Here is an 18,983-nt window from a genome sequence, read left to right on the forward strand (position 1 = left end):
CCAAAAGACCTTCTCTGGTTCCCCCCGTCCCCCAGAGTGTGTTTTATATCATAATATTAATCATTTTAATGCCTCACATTACTTGCTTTCTTTCTGTAGGCCAACCCTATGAGGTGGAGACTATCATTGCCATCATACCCACCCAACAGATGAGGAGACTGAGGCTTAGGGAGAGATGAACTGGCTCCAGGTCACTTGGCCAGGAATTGGGGTTAGAAGCCAGGTCTGCTGGACTCCAGAGGACAGAGACTCAACCTCTACACTCTTCGGCCTCCCTGTGTTGTCTGTTCAGTGCTAACACTCTGTGATGTTTCTGAGTTTCTCCTGGTCAACCATAAGGGAGAGACTCTGTCCTTTACTGGAGAGACTGTGTGCCCTTTATTCAGCCTCAGCCCACACCATGCCTGGCACAGACAGGGTGCTCAATGAATATTTATGGAATAAAGGGCATTTGGCTAAATTTAATGTGCGTTTAGCCTTATCAGAACTTCCTGCAAACCAAAGAGGCTTCCAGGTTTGTGTTTAAATGTCTCCTGTGAGTGAGGCCGCACAGTATGGCTGGTGGGGGCTTAGAGATACCTTATATTTGACTTCATGAATTATTTATGGAATTAACACCGGGAATGATCATTAATTTGTGGATGGAGAGAAGCGGCTCTGTGGCTTGCTGCCCGTGCTTTCCTGGCAGGGATAAATTGCCCTTGCATTGGCTGCTGGGTGAAGACTGGGATGCTGGTTTCCAGGGGAGACAAAGCACTTCAGTCCCCTCTTCCCTCCTCTTTCCCCCAGCGGAAAAATCTGGAAAGTGCAAGTTACACAGACTGGCAAGGACTCCTGGCCGCGAGCCAGCTCAGCTTTCCTCAACACGTAGGGACGCAGGTTGCCTCAGCACCACCCGTGTGCGCTCGCATATGTTCAGTATGGGGATACAGCCCCGACGGAATGTAAATAATTACATTATCAGATGATCAGTGGCAAGACATGCATGTTCTCAGTGCCGTGGGGCAGTGGCCTGGGAAGTTCTGGGTCCTGGTGGTTCCTGCCTAACTAAGCCAAGTCTTCCAGGGCAAAAATGAGTGAGTCTAGCTGGAGACAGGGAGGAGGGTAGAGGGGCAGGCTTTCCAATCAGGAGTACGCCTGCAAAGGGTTGGAGAGAGACCTGTAAACAGTAGAAGTGGCTGGCCTAGGAAGAGGGGCGCTCAGAGGCGGCTTGTGGGCGCTGGGCAGAGGCTGGGAAGTGGATGCTGGTTGTGCCAATGGCTTGGGTTTTGGCCTGGAGACTAGCCATGTTGGTCGTAGATGGAGCCAGCCATGCCAGCGGCCAGCTGTCACTTCTGAGTCACCATTCCGGTGGCTCTGCAGGCATCGGGGTCTTCGCCATCCGAGGGCCCACTGGCTCCTGCGCCCCTCCCAGGACCCATTGGTTCCCCGCACCCCTCTGAGGACCCCCTGGTTCCCCGCACCTCTCCGAGGACACCCTGGTTCCCGCGCCCCTCCCAGGACCCACTGGTTCCCCACACCCCTGCGAGGACCTCCTGGTTCCCACGCCCCTCCCAGGACCCACTGGTTCCCCGCACCCCTGCGAGGACCCACTGGTTCCCCGCGCCCCTCCCAGGACCCACTGGTTCCCCGCGCCCCCCCAGCACCCCCTGGTTCCCCGCGCCCCTCCCAGGGCCCACGTTCCCCGCGCCCCCCCAGGACCCCCTGGTTCCCGCGCCCCTCCCAGGATCCCCTGGTTCCCGCGCCCCTCCGAGGACCCCCTGGTTCCCCGCACCCCTCTGAGGACCCCCTGTTCCCCGCACCCCTCTGAGGACCCCCTGGTTCCCCGCACCCCTCTGAGGACCCCCTGGTTCCCCGCGCCCCTCCCAGGACCCCCTGGTTCCCGCGCCCCCTCCCCCCCAGGCCGCCCTGGTTCCGCGCGTCCCGGGGCACCCCTGGGTCACTGAAGCCCGGGGCCAGAGGCCGGGGGCCTGGAGCCTGGGGCTGGAGGGCTAGGGGTGGAGGATGGGGGACCCATGCTTGCCCGACGGGGAGGGTAAGAGGAATGGTTGCTGCGCTCAGGCCAGTTGCTTTGTGCGCCCTGCTATACCGGAGCAGTCTCTTCCCTGTTTTCTTCAAAGCATCACGAGGAAACTAACCGAGGCTGGGTTCAGCAGCTCTCACTTTTGAGCAATAAACTACAAATGATCACAGTTTACTTTGATGCTCTTGGAATTCCCCTACTAGCCGCTGTGGTTTCTTGCCATTTACTAGCTGGAGAGTCGCCTGCGCGCACACGCTGTGCCTCGGGAGTGAGCCCGGCCTCCGCCTCTCCGAGCTTGTCTTAACGTGTTATTTATTCTGCACGTCTTTGGGCTCGAGCAGCGCCCTGGGCTCCCGGGCTGCCGCGGCCACCCCGAGAGGTCCAACCCTGCTGGCCCAGCCTTGACGGGAGAGAAGATTGTTCTCGACTCCATTTATACCCAGGTAGAAAAGAATCAGAGAGCCCTGCAGGGTGAAGGCGAAGGCGAGGCACTCCCGATAAGTGCCCCCCAACCCCCCTGTATTACTTATTTATTAAAGCCAGTGAGGCATAGCTAAGGGAAGGGCAAGGAACCGAGGAAACAGAGAACACAATGGCCCCTCAGATTTTAATGGGAGAGATGGCTGGAAGTGATTCCTAAATTATTAAATAAATCGATTGGATTCTTGAAGCCGGCCTCCAAGGTATATTTGTCGGTTTCATTATCACTGTCTTCCAGAGGAGGAGGAGTCGCTCATGGAGAAAGTTTTATTGTTTTTGCCCCTGTGTTTTATTCTGAAGGCTGAGATTCATGGCCCCTGTCTAATTAAACACCAGCTTCTTTATGTGGTGGGAGAAGCATACTTTCCATTTTGATTTTGGCTTCCGTTCTTGATTCTTTTGGTCTCACAGGCCCACAGACGTGGGATCAGGTCAGCTGTAGGGCACATGCACTTTGGAGAATCTCGCTCCCATTTCAATTACAGGACCATTTGGTCACAGATGAGCTCCATGATAATTTGTCTGCACACACACACACACACACACACACACACACACACACACGAGTCCTGTCATTTAGCCATTTGCCTAACAGAATCTGTTGAGGGTTAAAATGATAGGTTGTGCCATCCCAAATGCCAAGAATAACACCTTACTACCCTTTAGGGAAGTCATTGGTTTTATTTTGGGGTTTTGGTGGTGACTGCAGCAGTGCTGTTTGCCCCTTTCTCTCGCATTTCCTTTTTTTTTTTTTTCCTGCTATACTCTTTTACTGTCTCCAGACCAATGGTAAAAAAAAAAAAAAAAAAAAAAAATGCCTGAACATCTAAATTCTTTTTCTTAATTATCCTCCCGAGGAAAGCAGGCCAAGCACCAGGGTGCAAAAAATTTAAACCATAAATAACAAGCTGAAAGGAAATAAAAGGAATGACACCAGAATAAACTAAGCTATTAACCGAAAGCTTTACATCTCCGTCCTCCTCGGGCCTGAAAAATCTAAGGGAAGGTGGTTAAGTATTTATTTTGTAAAGAATGTCATTATAATCTGCAGCAATTAAAAATGGATGAAGGAAACATTGCCCCGTGATTTCTGGTGGTACTATAGGCACTGACACATGACGCATTTTGGGGAGCACAGTTCTCACTCCACCCCATGGAACAAGTGGTGCAAGAGGACAGATCTGGGTCCTTTTGGGAGCATCGTCGCTGTCTGCGTCTAGGGCAGGGGCCAGGGATGGGAGAGGGGAAGTGAGCAGAGTAAAGGCAGCTATTGAACGCTTCCCAAGACAGATGAGTGCTCCTCCCTGCATCCACTGCAAAATTGTGTCTTTCAAGTTGGTACACCTGGTGTAAAGAAGTCCATTCACACCTGCAGACCTGTCGGGTTTCTGGTTATTGGTGTGCATTTCAATTTCCTAAGTGCTCCCCAAACTTGAGAGTGGAAAGAAGATGTGTACATGTTGGCAACACAGAACACTGAAGGCGAGGGCACTGAAGGTGGTGGTATGGGCTGCCAGAGATGCGGGAGGGAGAACTTTCTTCTTCTTCTCTCCAGTTTGCGCAGGCAGCCAGGCTGACACCTGCAGAATCACCTCCAGCTATCTTGAGGTCTGGGGCATCCTTGTGGTCTCAACTGGCCAGGTGAGCCAGTCCTACTTTGGGTCAGCCCCAGAGCCCCAGAGCATGTATGTGTGTGAGTGTGCATGTGTGTGTGTGTGTGTGTGTGTCTGGGAGGTGCACACCAGCCATTCCACCAAGCAGGGGGAAGATCTGGGCTCAGTGTGAGACACAGGGAGGGCTCTTTTTTTCCATATAACTGAAAGGTAGCTCGGTGAGAAAAGCAAGGTACAGGAAAGCGTGTATTAAAAGATCTTGGTTTTGTAAAACACACCATGACAAGCCAACTCAAAAGTATATGAAGGGCTGTGCTGGATTCTCTAAGTTGGGAGAAAAATCTAGGACACATGCTGGATTCTTAATATGTGTTGTGGGGTGGGGGTGTGGGAATGGGGAGCTGCTGATACTGATACGGGGTGGGGTACAGGGTTCATGATAATGGCATCAATCATATGACCCCATTTATGCAAAACTAATATTTATATATGTATTAAAGTTTAACTGCTTTTCTCTACTCTGTTCATTTTTTCTCCAAAAGTGCTTTCTCTGAAAAATCTCCCGGTGCCAGGTACCAAGTGCTCAGTTTTATGTGGACTCTTTTCCTGCAGCATTTAGGGTCACTCTTCTGCTGCTGGCGTTTTATGGCGTGAGCCGGGAAAGAGCAGAGCCGCTTTGCCTCAGGGAATAGCCGTTATTAACTGCTCTTCTTGTCCACCCTCCCCTTTATGTGATCAAGGGGCCAGGGGTGGGAAAGAAGGCTTTCTCAAAAAGCCTGACTCCTCTTGAATAGACGTGGTGCCCTATGGCAGACAGATTGGGGTCTATAGTAAGGAGACCTCAGGAGACCCCAGCTGGACCTGTCTGGCTTTTGGGGGCTGTGTGGGCTGCTCCCATCACCCCCCAGGGAGGGGACAGACTTTCTGGAAAATAGAGGTAGGATCTGGAGATAGAAATGACAGGCAGCAGTTTTCAGCTCCACACTTTTTAAGGAGGGCTTTCCAACCACCTGAACCGACAGTTGCCTGGAGCACTTGGTGGGAGGAGGAGGGGGGTCTCATTGTTGGTGGGGCTCAGGATCTGGTGGCAGCTGGGTCAAGATTCCTACACCTTATGGCCCTGGATTAAAAGATCTCTAGGGTTGCACTGTCCAGTATAGTAGCCTAGCTAGTGACCTGGGGTCACTGAGGACTAGAAGTGTGGTTAGTGCAACTGAGAAACAGAATTTTTAATTTTAGCTAAGGGTATATATCTGAAGGAAACAAAATCAGTATCTTGAAGAGGTACCTGCACTAGTGTGTTCATTACAGTATTATTCATAGTAGCTACAATGTGGAAACAACCTAGGTGTGCATGGACAGGAATGTGTACAAAGAAGATGTGGTACGTACATAAAAGCGAATATTATTCAGCCACAAAACAGAAAGAAATGTTGCCGTTTGTGACAACATGAATGGACCCGGAGGGCATTGTGCTAAGTGAAATAATCAAGACAGAGAGAGGCAGGTGCTGTATGGTCTCGCTTATGTGTGGACTTGTAAAAAAGAAGTTGAACTTACAGATACAGTTCAATGGTGTTTTCCGGGGACTGGGGGAAACGGGGAGATATTGGCCAAAAAGTACAAACGTCCAAGATAAGATGATGTAGTTTAATCATACTATATTGCTTATTTTAATAAAGTGTGGCTACTAGAGAATATAGAATTACATTATATGGGGGCCGACACTGTATTTCTCTTGGAGAATACCACTCCAGCAGAGGGGAGTTTTGATGCTATGCAATTGTTTTTGTTTTTGATGTGGCTTCTTACCTCTCTTTAGGTAGAAAAATACTCCACAGACACCTGTGGCTTCCACGGTGGCCACCCAAGATAATTTTTTCCTGGTGACACTGGCGGGAATCTTGTGGTAAGTGCCTGGACCTCAGAGAAATGCCTGGAGCAGTGATGTCAGGAGCCCTGAGAGCTTCTGGTGGAATTTATTACCCAAGAACTTCGCTTGCATGTGCAAAAGCTGGGGTTTAAAATAAGAGGACGAGGTTTCTTTTAAAAATCAGAATCTATAACCTGACTTTTATTCACTGCCTTTCTCAAGCAGTTAAAGTTGAATAAAAATCTTTCATCGTTCTGAATCATTAAAACACATCCCAAGAAAGGCCTAGAAACACAGTGGTAGACTCTAAATTAAGCAATAAGATATGCACTTTTAGTTTCCCTAATTACCTACCATTGAAAGTAGGTTGGAACTAAAATAAACATGCTGCCTTGAAATGAGAATTAATATGTGCCAGTGCTGCCGGGGAAAGCCCTATTAAACAATTGAATTTTGGAATATTTTGCTTTGTCAAAAAACCCAACGGCATTCTTCCCTTTGGAATTGAATCTTCATTTAGAGGTTTTTTTTTTTAATTACTTGTTCCATGTGTTTTACAAAGTGCCTTTATCAAGCTATTATGACATTTTGTTCATTATGTATTGAACCCTGTCACATTCTATGAAGGAAGTAAGTGCCTTCTCTGTTGCTCCTTGAGAAGCCATGTGTAAAGAGTGCCATGATTCTGTGGGGGAAGGGTTGCATTATTATGGAACACGTTGTCGGGCATTCTGGAAAAGATACCTCTTTGTCTTACCCTAGGGACAGGTGAGGGAAGATGGGAGGAAGGAAGGGAAGAGCAGGGGAGGGCAGGGGGAGATGGAATAGGATGGGGTGGCACTGTGGGATTTATATCCAGTCTTTCTGTCTAGCTCTGCTGGACCTATTGATCCTGGATCATGTGCTTTTCAAGTTAGGGGCGAATTTTAATCTTGTTTTCCAAGAAACAGATTCTCCACTTAGAGTAGGCTACAGTAAAAACTGATCTCATTATAAACGAAGACTGTTAGAATCAGGTCAGCATCTCTTCTAGGGGCTGAGCTTGACTGAATTGGAATGGAAAAGAATCTCAGAGTCTTGAGCAAGTCTTCATTTCTGCTCCCAACTGGGAGAAGAAGAGAGGAGAAATGCAATTCTCGCACAATCCCAGAGCCTATTATCAGGGCGGGAGCAGGGGAGGTGTTGATGTTAGGGCTGAAAGAAGACAGTTTAACTATCACCTTTTACAATGAAAGTTTAAAAAGACAATTTAAGTATCACCTTTTAAAATGAAAATGCTAAACAGTTTAGCCTAGGCTGTTATCAGGACCATAAGTGACATGTCTTTTTAAAGAGATAAAAGAAAAACACCATCCCTGAAAACCTGGCCCTCAAAAATCAGCTGGCTCCAGTCGTGACCTCAATGTTGTGGATAGTCTAACTCCCAAAAAGGGAATTTAAGATGCTTTTCCCTGGGTAGTCCTGGGGCTCTATAGCACAATCGACAGGACAGATTAAAGGGTCCTGTGGTGCTCCTGGAATCCATCCTCTGCTCCAAGCTAGGATTTCTACTCAACAACTGTTGCATGATTGAGCCTCAAAAATAGCAAGAGAGAGGGATTTCCTATTTTAGTTCTATGATGATTCAGGGGGAGTAACTCCTATGTGCCAGGGGCTTTACATGTTATGCCTTTGAACGTTCACTACTAGGAGGTAGTATTAAGGTAAGGTGGGTATTATTACGTCCATCCTGGAATTGAAGACACTGAGGCTCTGAGAGAAGACATAATGTGCCCAAAGTTCAATGGCCATCGAGTGGAAGAGTTGGGAGTTGTGCCAGGACGGGCTACCTCCAAAACCATTGAGGCATGGTTCTCTCCTGCCATAGAATGCCATTCTTGTTAAGTCCTTTTCAATATCTAATCCACATGTTTCCAGTTGTAATTTAAGTTCATTATCTCAGGGCTTGACGGAAATGGAGCAGTTATTCTCAATTTTCCATTCAAAGCCTTTCATATGTTTGAAGATGGCTACCTCAGCTACCTATTACTTTTTGCTTATCTGTTGCACAAAGAACTAAGGAAGAGTGGTGTTCATCTCCCCGAAATAGCTTTGTTTCTTTTAATTGGCATTTAGTGTGTATCCACATGGATGAATCTTGCTGATGGGAAACTGGTTGAATGTTCCATTTCATTCCTTCATTCGTCCAAAGGATTTAATTTGGTGCAGATCGGATGCTGTGCACTGGGCCGGATGCTGGACCTTCAAATAAGATCTGTGCCAGAGTATAAAAGGGAGGGCCTGCCTCTGTCAGAACAAGATGGAGAGCATGTCCTCTGGGTGGTAGCAGTAGAAATGGGCATTGAAGCATGAAGAAGAATCTTGCTAGCCACTGGGGCTCCCCGGGGACAGGACAGTCAAAGGGAACCTTGTATGCAGACACCTGGGAGCTGGCCACACTACTGTGTCGGGGTAGAGAAAGTATTTTGGTATGATTGATAGTCCACAGTCAGAGGGCATGGCGTGTTTCAGGGCAAGTGTCAAACCACAGTCCATTTTTATTTTGTGTTAAAGAGTTCACACTCTATTTTGAATTTTTAGAAAAAAAATATATAAAGAATATGTTCATGGGACACCTGGGTGGCTCAGTGGTTGAACACCTGCCCTTGGCCCAGGGCGTGATCCTGGAGTCCCTGGATTGAGTCCCACATCAGGCTCCCTGCATGGAGCCTGTTTCTTCCTCTGCCTGTGTCTCTGCCTCTCTCTCTCTCTCTCTCTCTCTCTCTCTCTCTCTCTCTGTCTCTCATGAATAAATAAATAAAACCTTAAAAAAAAAGAATATGTTCATTAGACACCTATATCCATATTCCTACCACCCAAGATTAAAAACTGTTAGAGTTTAGGTGCACCTGGGGGGCTTAGTTGGTTAAACGTCCGACTCTTGATTTCTTTGGCTTAGGGCATGCTCTTGGGGTTGTGAGATAGAGCCCTACATTGGCCTTTGTGCTGGGCATGCTTAAGATTCTCTCTCTCCCTCTCTCTCTGCCTCTCCCACCTCCCACCCCTACCTCACAGAGTACATACATGCATTACCATTCTCTCAAATAAATAAAATCTTTAAAAAAAAACCTGTTAGCATTTAACTATGTTCTTTTCCAGTCTTTCAAAAGAGAAATAAAATACTACAGATACATTTAAAGCCCCTTGAACCAACATCTTTTGTCTAATTACTTTCTCTCCATCTCTTCCCAAGGCAACAGTCATTCATCTGGTATTTATCCTTTCACATCATTTAAAGCATATTTTATACACAGAAGTATTATATTCTAAGACATTATTCTGTGTCCTGCTTTTTTCTCCCCTTGACTTTTTCAACTCTATCCATGTTGATAGATCAAGTTCATTCATTTTAACTGTTGCATGGAATTCCACTTTATGAATAGTACATTTTATTTATCTCTTTCCCTATTGATGGGGATACTGGTTGTTTCCAGGTTTAAGCCATCAAAATGATATTACAATTGGTATCCTTACTCTTATTTCTCTGGGGAAGCAGTATCCAGTTTTTCCTGATGATTAAATGAGCCATGTTGAAGAGTGGAGGGTTTATTAAGAAAACAAATAAGGAAACAATAAACAAAAGCAGATCTCTAGGCCTTTTCTCTGGAGATTCTCACTCAGGGGTCTGGTAATTTTGGGGGGAATAACAAGTTCCTCAAGCGAGTCTCTTCATTAGGGAAATTGTAAAATGAGTACTGGGGTGCTTGGCTGTCTCAGTTGGAAGAATGTGTGAATCTTGATCTTGAGGTCATAAGTTCAAGCCCCACATTGGTGAAAAGATTATATTTTAAATAAATACATAATTTTAAAAAAATTTAAGAAAAAGAAAAGAGAATACATAATTTCTGAGAGAGGTGTGGGGCCACTGTGGGATTTTATGCCAAGAAGTGCCATGGTGAGGTTTGTGTTAAAAAATATTACTTTGGTGACAGTATAAGAAATATTTTGAGCCCCAACTTCATTTGTAAGGCAGTCCACTTTCAGGGATAAGACATAGTCTTAAAGTCAAGGAGCTTTAAATCTAGCAGAGCATCTTACAGAAATGTGAGCAAATGGGATGCAAAGCTCAGAGGCTTATTATTCACAGGCAAGTTGTTTCCTAGTCCAAGACTGGCCTGTCAGTATCAGTGTCCATGTTCTTCATGTTGTCTATCCACCTGGAAGGTGATTCTTTGTGTTTTCCATATCTTTATTCTTCTAAATTCTTTTTCTGGGAAGAAAATTGGAAGAGACATCTAAATGGGGTTTGACGTATATATTTCATATTTTCTCATTTTCCACGAATGTGAAGAATCAAGATCTGTAGTTATTTTAGAAATTTTCCAACTCATCCATCAGCAATAGCAATAATTCAATTCTTAATAATTTGGCAATTCATTTTGATGCCAACACCCTCTCTGAAGCCTAAGGAAATGATATTTCTAACCTACTACGTGAAAGCAGATCTCATAATAGTGGGAGTCTTAGAGCCCATTCATCCCAACTCCTTTACCAAAGAGAACACTAACATACTAAGTGCACGACAGAATTGTCTAAAGCCACTTGGAGGGTTGGCGTAGAACCACGACTGAAACAATCATCTCCTGACTTCTTGCCCTTGTTCTCTCTACACATTTATAACTGTTTATACCTCCAGATGACTTCCTGTTTCTATAAATAAGTCCCACCCATACCCATTTTCAGGAGATGATAGCTGGGAAATCACCCCAAGGCCTTCTAGATGGGACATGTAATAACTTTGATGTCATTCTCTACTCTGAAAAGGCCCAGGCAGTGTTGACTAAGCCACCCAAGGGCAGCACCCAAGGCAGCTTAACATCTATTCGACCCACACAGCTCTTTGGTAGTCTATGCTCCTTCCAGGACCCACCACCCATTTCTCATTGTGTTCCTGCTTCCTGTGGCTAATGGAAGCTCAAAGTTCCTTTTGAAGTCAATGGAGGAGCTCTGCTCTCAGGTAGGCTTTGAGGGACTACAGAGAAACAGACCCCGACCTGCCAAGGAGAGGGGCTATTTTTAAGTTAGGAAAGGAGACATTACTGTTGAGTGAAAGAATCCTTTTGAGCCTTTATTATAGCCTCTTAGAAGGAAATACTTTTATGTTGAGTGTATTGATACAAATTCAATGTCCAAGTCTAGAAATTTTATTCTCAGAGAGAAAAACCTTTTTCACAATTTCTTTCTCTCCATTATTAGTCATATACCTCCAACCTCTCAGAAAAGGTAATACTCTGTGGTGGCAAAGGTTTTATATGATTTATCATCAGAAGAACAAGGTTCCAATCTTGGCTTTGCTACTTACTAGTGTGTGATCCTTGGTAAGTCACTTTGGCCCCACATCTAGCTCAGGCTCCTGAGTCTAAAATGGTAGTGGTTGGGACCTGTTTCTCAGGGCTGTTCCTTCATCCATTCATGTTTTTCTCATCCATTCATTTTTATTCATCCATTTATTTACCTGCTGATGGCATGCACTGTGCTAGGTGCTAGGAATGAAAAATGAGGCGTGGTCCCTGCTCTCATGGAGCTTAGAGTCCAGGGAGGTAGACAAGTCATCACATTTTAAAAGTTTTTATTTAAATTCCAGTTAGTTAACATACAGTATAATATTAATTGCAGGTTACAATATAGTGACTCAACACTTCCATACATCACCTAGTGCTCATCACAACAAGCACAGTCCTTAATCCCTATGACCTATTTCACCCATCACCCCCCCCCCCCCAGTAACCATCAGCTTGTTCTCTATAGTTAAAAGAGTTTGATTCTTGCTTTGTCTCTCTCTTTATCTCTCTTCTTCCCCCACCTTTGATCATTTGTTTTGTTTCTTAAATTCTACACATGAGTAAAATCATATGGTATTTGTCTTCTTCTGACTTATTTTCCTTAGCATAATACTCTAGCTCCAACCATATCATTGCAAATGGCGAGATTTCATTCTTTTTGATGGCTGATTAATATTCCATTGTGATATATATATGTTTATATATATATAGTGTATATATATATATCACATCTTTATCTATCAGTCCATGGATACTTGTGCTGTTTCCATAAATTGGCTATTATAGGTAATGCTGCTATAAATATTGGCGTGCATGTATCCCTTTGATTAGCGTTCTGTGTTCTTTTAAAAATTTTTATTTAAATTCCATTCGTTAACATATAATTATTATTAGTTTCAGAATTAGAGTTTAGTGAACCATTAGTTGCATATAACACCCAATGCTTGCTATATCATGTGCCCTCTTTAATTCTCAACACCCAGTTACCCACCTGCCCAACACATACACCTTCCCTCAGTCTGTTTCCTATAGTTAAGAGTCTTTTTTTTTTTAATTTTTATTTATTTATGATAGTCACACAGAGAGAGAGAGAGGCAGAGACACAGGCAGAGGGAGAAGCAGGCTCCATGCACCGGGAGCCCGACGTGGGATTCGATCCCGGGTCTCCAGGATCGCACCCTGGGCCAAAGGCAGGCGCCAAACCGCTGCGCCACCCAGGGATCCCTATAGTTAAGAGTCTTATGGTTTGTCTTCCTCTCTGATTTCATCTTATTTTGTTTTTTCCTCCTTTCTTCTATAATCCTGTTATGTTTCCTAAATTCCACAAATGACTGAAATCATATGATTATTGTCCTTCTCTGATTGACTTATTTTGCTTAGCATTAATACCCTGCAGTTCCATCCATGTTGTTGTGAATGGTAATGGTAATATTTCATTTTTTTGATGGCTAATATTCCATTGTGCATATACCACATCTTCTTTATCTATTCATCTATCAGTGGATATCTGATACCCAAAGGAAAGGGCTCTTTCCATAGTTTGGCTATTGTAGACATTGCTGTTATAAACAATGGGGTGCAAGTGCCTCCTTTGGATCACTATATTTGTATCCTTTGGATAAATATCTAGCAATGCAATTGCTGATTCAGAGGGTAGCTCTATTTATAACTTTTTAAAAATTATTTTACTTATTTATTTGATAGAGAGAGGGAGAGAACACAAGCAGGGGGAGTGGCAGAGGGAGAGGGAGAAGTAGGCTCTTCGCTGAGCAGGGAGCCTGATAAGGGGCTTTATCCTAGGATATCCTAGGATCATGACTTGAGCTGAAGGAAGATGCTTAACTGACTGAGCCATCCAGGTGCCTCTATTTTTAACTTTTTGAGGAACTTCTGTACTGTTTTCCAGAGTGGGTATACCAGCTTACATTCCCACCAGCAGTGTAAGTGGGTTCCCCTTTCTCTGCATCCTTGCCAACATTTGTTGTTTCCTGACTTGTTAATTTTAACCATTCTCACTGGTGTGAGGTGGTATCTCGTTGTGGTTTTGATTTGTATTTCCCTGATGCCGAGTGATGTTGAGCATTTTTTTCACATGTCTGTTGACCATTTTTTTGGTCTTCTTTGGAGAAATATCTGTTCATGTCTTCTGTCCATTTCTTAACTGAATTATTTGTTTTTTAGATGTTGAGTTTGGTAAGTTCTTTATAGATCTTTTATACTAACAGTTTATCTGATAAGATATTTGCTAATATCTTCTCCTATTCTGTAGATTGTCTTTTGGTTTTGTCTACTGTCTCCTTTGCTGTGTAAAAGCTTTTTATCTTGATGAAATACAAATAGTTCATTTTGTTTTTGTTTTCCTTGTCTTTGGAGATAGGTCTAGCAAGAAGTTGCTGCAGCCAAGGTCAAAGAGGCTCCTGCCTGTGTTCTCCTCTAGGATTTTGATGGATTCTTGTCTCACATTTAGATCTTTTATCCATTTTGAGTTTATTTTTGTGTATGGTGTAAGAAAATGGCCCAGTTTCATTCTCCTACATGTGGGTGTCCAATTTTTCCAACAGTTGAAGAGACTGTCTTTTTTCCATTGTATGTTCTTTCCTGCTTTGCTGAAGATTAGTTGACCACAGAGTTGAGGGTCCATTTCTGAGTTCTCTATTCTTTTTCATTGATATATGTGCCTGTTTTCATGCCAGTATTGTACTGTCTTGATGATTACAGCTTTGTAATAAGTCTGAAGTCTGGAATTGTGATTCCACAACTTTGGTTTCTTTTGCAGCTTTCCTCTGGCTATTTGGGGTCTTTTCTGATTCCATACAAGTTTTAGGATTATTTGTTCCAGCTCTGTGAAAAATGTTGATGGTATTTTGATAGGGATTGCACTGAATGTGTAGATTGTTCTGGGTAGCATAGACATTTTAAGAATATTTCTTCTTCCAATCCATGTGAATGGAATGTTTTTCCATTTCTTTTTTTTTTTTTAAGATTTTATTTATTTATTCGTGAGAGACACACACACACACAGAAAGAGAGAGAGAGAGAGAGAGAGAGAGAGAGAGAGAGAGAGGCAGAGACACAGGCTGAGGGAGAAGCAGGCTCCATTCAGGGAACCTGATGTGGGACTCAATCCTGGGACTCCAGGATTACACCCTGGGCCGAAGGCAGGTGCCAAACCGCTGAGCCACCCAGGGATCCCCTGTTTTTCCATTTCTTTGTGTCTTCTTCAATTTCTTTTAAGAGTGTTCTATAGTTTTCAGAGTAAAGATACTTTACCTCTTTGGTTAGGTTTATTCCTAAGTATCTTATGATTTCTGGTGCAAATATAAGTGGGTTTGATTCCTTAATTTCTCTTTCTTTTGTTTCATTGTTAGTGTATGGAAATGCAACCTATTTCTGTATATTGATTTTATATCCTGACACTTTGCTGAATGAGATCTAGCAATTTTGGGATGGAGTATTTGGTTTTTCCACATAAAGTATCATGTCATCTGCAAAGAGTGAGAGCTTGACTTCTTCTTTGCCAACTTGGATGCCTTGTATTTCTTTTTGTTGTCTGATTGCTGAGGCTAAGACTTCTAGTACTATGTTGAACAACAGTGGTAGTTGTGGACATCCCTATTGTGTTCTTAACCTTATGGGAAAAGCTCAGTTTCTCCTCACTGAGAATGATATTTGCTGTGGGCTTTTCATATATGGTTTTTATGACATAGAGGTATGTGCTCTCTATATCTACACTGCAGAGAGTTTTAATCAAGAAAGGGGGCTGTATTTTGTTAAATGCTTTTTCTGCATCACTTGAGAGGATCATATGGTTCCTGTCCTTTCTTTTATTAATTAATGGTGGATGTTGAACCACCCTTGAGGCCAGGAATAAATCCCACTTGGTTGTGGTGAATAATACTTTTATTTATTTATTTATTTTTAAGAGTTTATTTATTCATGAGAGACACACACACACAGAGAAAGAGAGAGAGAGAGAAAGAGAGAGGGGCGGGGGCAGAGAGGCAGGCAGAGGGGGAAGCAGGCTCCATGCAGAGGGTCTGACGTGGGACTTGATCCTGGGTCTCCAGGATCATGCCCTGGGTTGAATCAACCACTGAGCCACCCAGGCATCCCTAATCCTTTTAATATACTGTTGGATCCTATTGGATAATATCTTGGTGAGAATTTTGGCATCTGTGTTCATCAGAGATATTGGTCTGTAGTTCTCCTTTTTGGTGGTGTCTTTGTTCGGTTTTGGGATCAAGGTTATGCTGGCCTCACAGAATGAGTTTGGAAGTTTTCTTTCTATTTCTATTTTTTGAAGCAGCTTCAGAAGAATAGGTATTAATCCTTCTTTAAATGTTGGTAGAATTACCCTGATAAACCATCTAGTCCTGGACTCTTGTTTGTTGGGAAATTCTTGACTTGACTTCTTTGCTAGTTATGGGTCTGTTCAGATTTTATATTTCTTCCTGTTTCAGTTTTGGTAGCTTATATGTCTCTAGGAATGCATCCATTTCTTCCAGATTGCATAATTTGTTGGCATATAGTTACTCATATTCTTATAATTATTTGTATTTTTTCAGTGTTGGTTGTGATCTCTTTCAATTATGATTTTATTTATTTGGGTCCTTTCTTTTCTTTTTGACAAGTCTGGCTAGGGCTTTATCAATCTTTTTAATTCTTTCAAGGAACAAGCTCTCTGTTTGGTTGATTTGTTCTACTGTTCTTTTGGTTTCTATTTCATTGATTTTGGCTCTAATCTTTATTATTTCTCTTCTCCTGCTGGACTTAGGCTTTATTTTCTGTTCTTTCTTCAGCTCCTTTAGGTGTAAGATTAGGTGGTGTATCTGAGACATTTCTCCAGCTCCTTTCAGTGTAAGGTTAGGTTGTGTATTTGAGACATATACACTACACAAATGAGACATTTTTGGGTGGCTCAGTGGTTGAATGTCTGCCTTCAGCTCAGGTCATGGTCCCAGGGTCCTGGGATTAAGTCCTGTATTAGGGGAAAAGGAAGTCTGCTTCTCCCTCTGCCTATGTCTATGCCTCTCTCATGAATAAATAAATAAAGCCTTAAAAAAAGAGAGACATTTCTTGTTTCTTGAGAAAGGCTTGTATATATATACATATATACTTCCCTCTTAGGACTGCCTTTGCTGCATTTCAAAGGTTCTGAATTGTGGTGTTTTCATTTCATTTGCTTCCATGAATTTTTAAAATTCTTTTTTAATTTCCTCATTGACATATTTATTCATTAGTAAGATGCTCTTTAACCTCCATGTATTTGTGTTCCTTCCAATTTTTTTCTTGTGATTGAGTTCACAAACCAGTTAAGACCTGATTTGTGACCCAGTATGTGATCTGTTGTGGAGAATGTTCCATCTACACTTGAGAAGAATGTGTATTCTGTTGCTTTGGGATGAAATGCTCTAAATATATCTGTGAAGTCCATCTGGTCCAGTGTGTCATTCAATGCCTTTGTTTCCTTATTAATCTTCTGCTTAGATGATTTATCCATTGCTGTGAGTGGGGTGTTAAGATCTTCTACTATTATTATTTTATTATAAAATGTTTCTTTAATTCTTATTAATTGGCTTATATAATTGGCTGCTCCCAAGTTAGGGGCATACATTTTTATAATGGTTAGATCTTCTTGTTGGATAGACCCTTTTAGTATGATATAGCATCCCTCTTCATCTCTTTTTACAGTCTTTGGTTTAAAATCTAATTTGTTTGATATAAGTATTACTACTAGCTTTCTTTTGAGGTCCATTAGCATGATATATGGTTCTCCACTCCCTCACTTTCAATATGGAGGTGTCTTTGGGTGTAAAACGAGTCTCTTGTAGACAGCATATTGATGGGTCTTGTTTATTTTTTGTTTTTGTTTTTGTTTTTTTAAATCCAGTCTGAGACCTTATGTCTTTTGATTGGAGCATTTAGTCCATTTACATTCAGAGTAATTATTGAAAGGTATGAATTTAGTGCTATTGTATTACCTGTAAAGGCACTGTTTCTGTATATTGTCTCTGTTCCTTCCTGGTCTTTGTTACTTTAGGGCCCTGTCTTTGCTTAAAAGATATTCTTTAAAATTTCTTGCAAGGATGGTTTAGTGATCAGAAATTCTTTTAATTTCTGTTTGTCCTGGAAGCTTTTTATCTCTCCTTCAATTCTGAATGACAGCCTTGCTGGATAAAGTATTCTTGGCTAAATATTTTTCTTGTTTAGCACCTTGAATATATCATGTCAGTTCTGTCTGGCTTGCCAGATGTCTGTGGACAGGTCTGCTGCCAGCCTATGTTTCTACCCTTATAGGTTGAGGACTTATTGTCCTGACCTGCTTTCAGGATTTTCTCCTTATGTCTGAAATTTGCAAGCTTCACTAATATATGTCTGGGTGTTGACCTATTGTATTGATTTTGAAGGGTGTTTTCTGTGCCTCCTGGACTTGAATGCCTGTTTCCTTCTCCCAGTTAGGGAAGTTCTCAGCTGTAATTTATACGAACAATCTTTCTGCTCTGCTGCCCACCCTCTTTCCTCTTCATTTGGGATCCCAATTATTCTAAAATTGTTTTGCTTTATAGTATTGCTGATCTCTTGAGTCCTCCCCTCATGATCCAGTAGTTGTTTATCTCTCTTTTTCTCAGCTTCCTTATTTACTGACATTTTGTCTTCTATATCACTGACTCTCTCTTCTGCCTCATTTATCCTAGAGTTAGAGACTCCATTTTTGATTGCATCTCAGAAATAGTTTTTTTTATTTTGACCTGATTAGATTTTAGTTCTTTCATTTTCCAGTAAGGGATTCTCTAGTGTCTTCTATGCAGTTTTTTCCAAACCCAGCTAGTATCTTTATAGTCATTGTTTTGAATTGTAGTTCCAACATTTTACTTAATATCCATATCTAGTAGATCCCTTGCTGTGAGTTCTGCCTTTTGTTCTTTTTTGGGGTTAGTTCTCCCATCTTGTCATTATGTCCAGAAAAGAATAGATGAAAAGGAAGGAAAATACAAATATAGCGACAGCAACACCAGAAAAATATACAGTACACAAATGAGAAGAGTAACAGAAACCAAAGTAAAAGAAAAGGAAAAAAATGAGAGTAAAATCAAACAAGAAGTAGAAATATATATGTGTATATATATTTACATATATATATATACACACACACACAGAAAAATGTAGTTGAATACAATGAGAGGAATCTAAAAATGAAATATGCATACAGGGGATCCCTGGGTGGTGCAGCGGTTTGGTGCCTGCCTTTGGCCCAGGGCACGATTCTGGAGACCCGGGATCGAATCCCACATCGGGCTCCCAGTGCATGGAGCCTGCTTCTCCCTCTGCCTATGTCTCTGCCTCTCTCTCTCTCTCTGTGACTATCCTAAATAAATAAAAAAAAATTTAAAAAAAGAAATATGTATACAAATTACTTAAAGAAAATAAAAAACCCTTAAAAATAATTGATAAGAAAATAGCTGAAAAGGATAATAAAATATAAAACTGAAGGACTAAAGAATAACAAGAAAAACCCCACGAATACTATATACTTCTTCCCCCAAGAGCTGGAGTATTACAGTTCCGTATGATCAGTAAACTTGGTATTAGTGGGAAGTTCCTACTGGTATTCTCCAGGAGGGACCTGTTGCACTGATTCTCAGGTGTCTTTCCTGGCCGGAAGTTCATACCCT

The 18,983-nt window shown here is 42.5% G+C and overlaps 1 long non-coding RNA gene across 2 annotated transcripts in view; it reads left to right on the top strand.

Annotated features, from left to right (window-relative positions):
* Positions 1–465, top strand: part of LOC112678810 (uncharacterized) — a 36,738-nt gene extending 36,273 nt beyond the window's left edge. For both annotated transcript variants that reach the window (XR_007404924.1, XR_007404925.1), the window contains exon 3: positions 100–465. This is a non-coding gene — a long non-coding RNA (uncharacterized LOC112678810). The remainder of the gene's footprint in view (positions 1–99) is intronic.
* Positions 466–18,983: the final 18,518 nt, after the last annotated feature.

This window comes from Canis lupus, chromosome 22, assembly GCF_003254725.2.
Source record: "Canis lupus dingo isolate Sandy chromosome 22, ASM325472v2, whole genome shotgun sequence".
Lineage (NCBI taxonomy): Eukaryota > Metazoa > Chordata > Mammalia > Carnivora > Canidae > Canis > Canis lupus.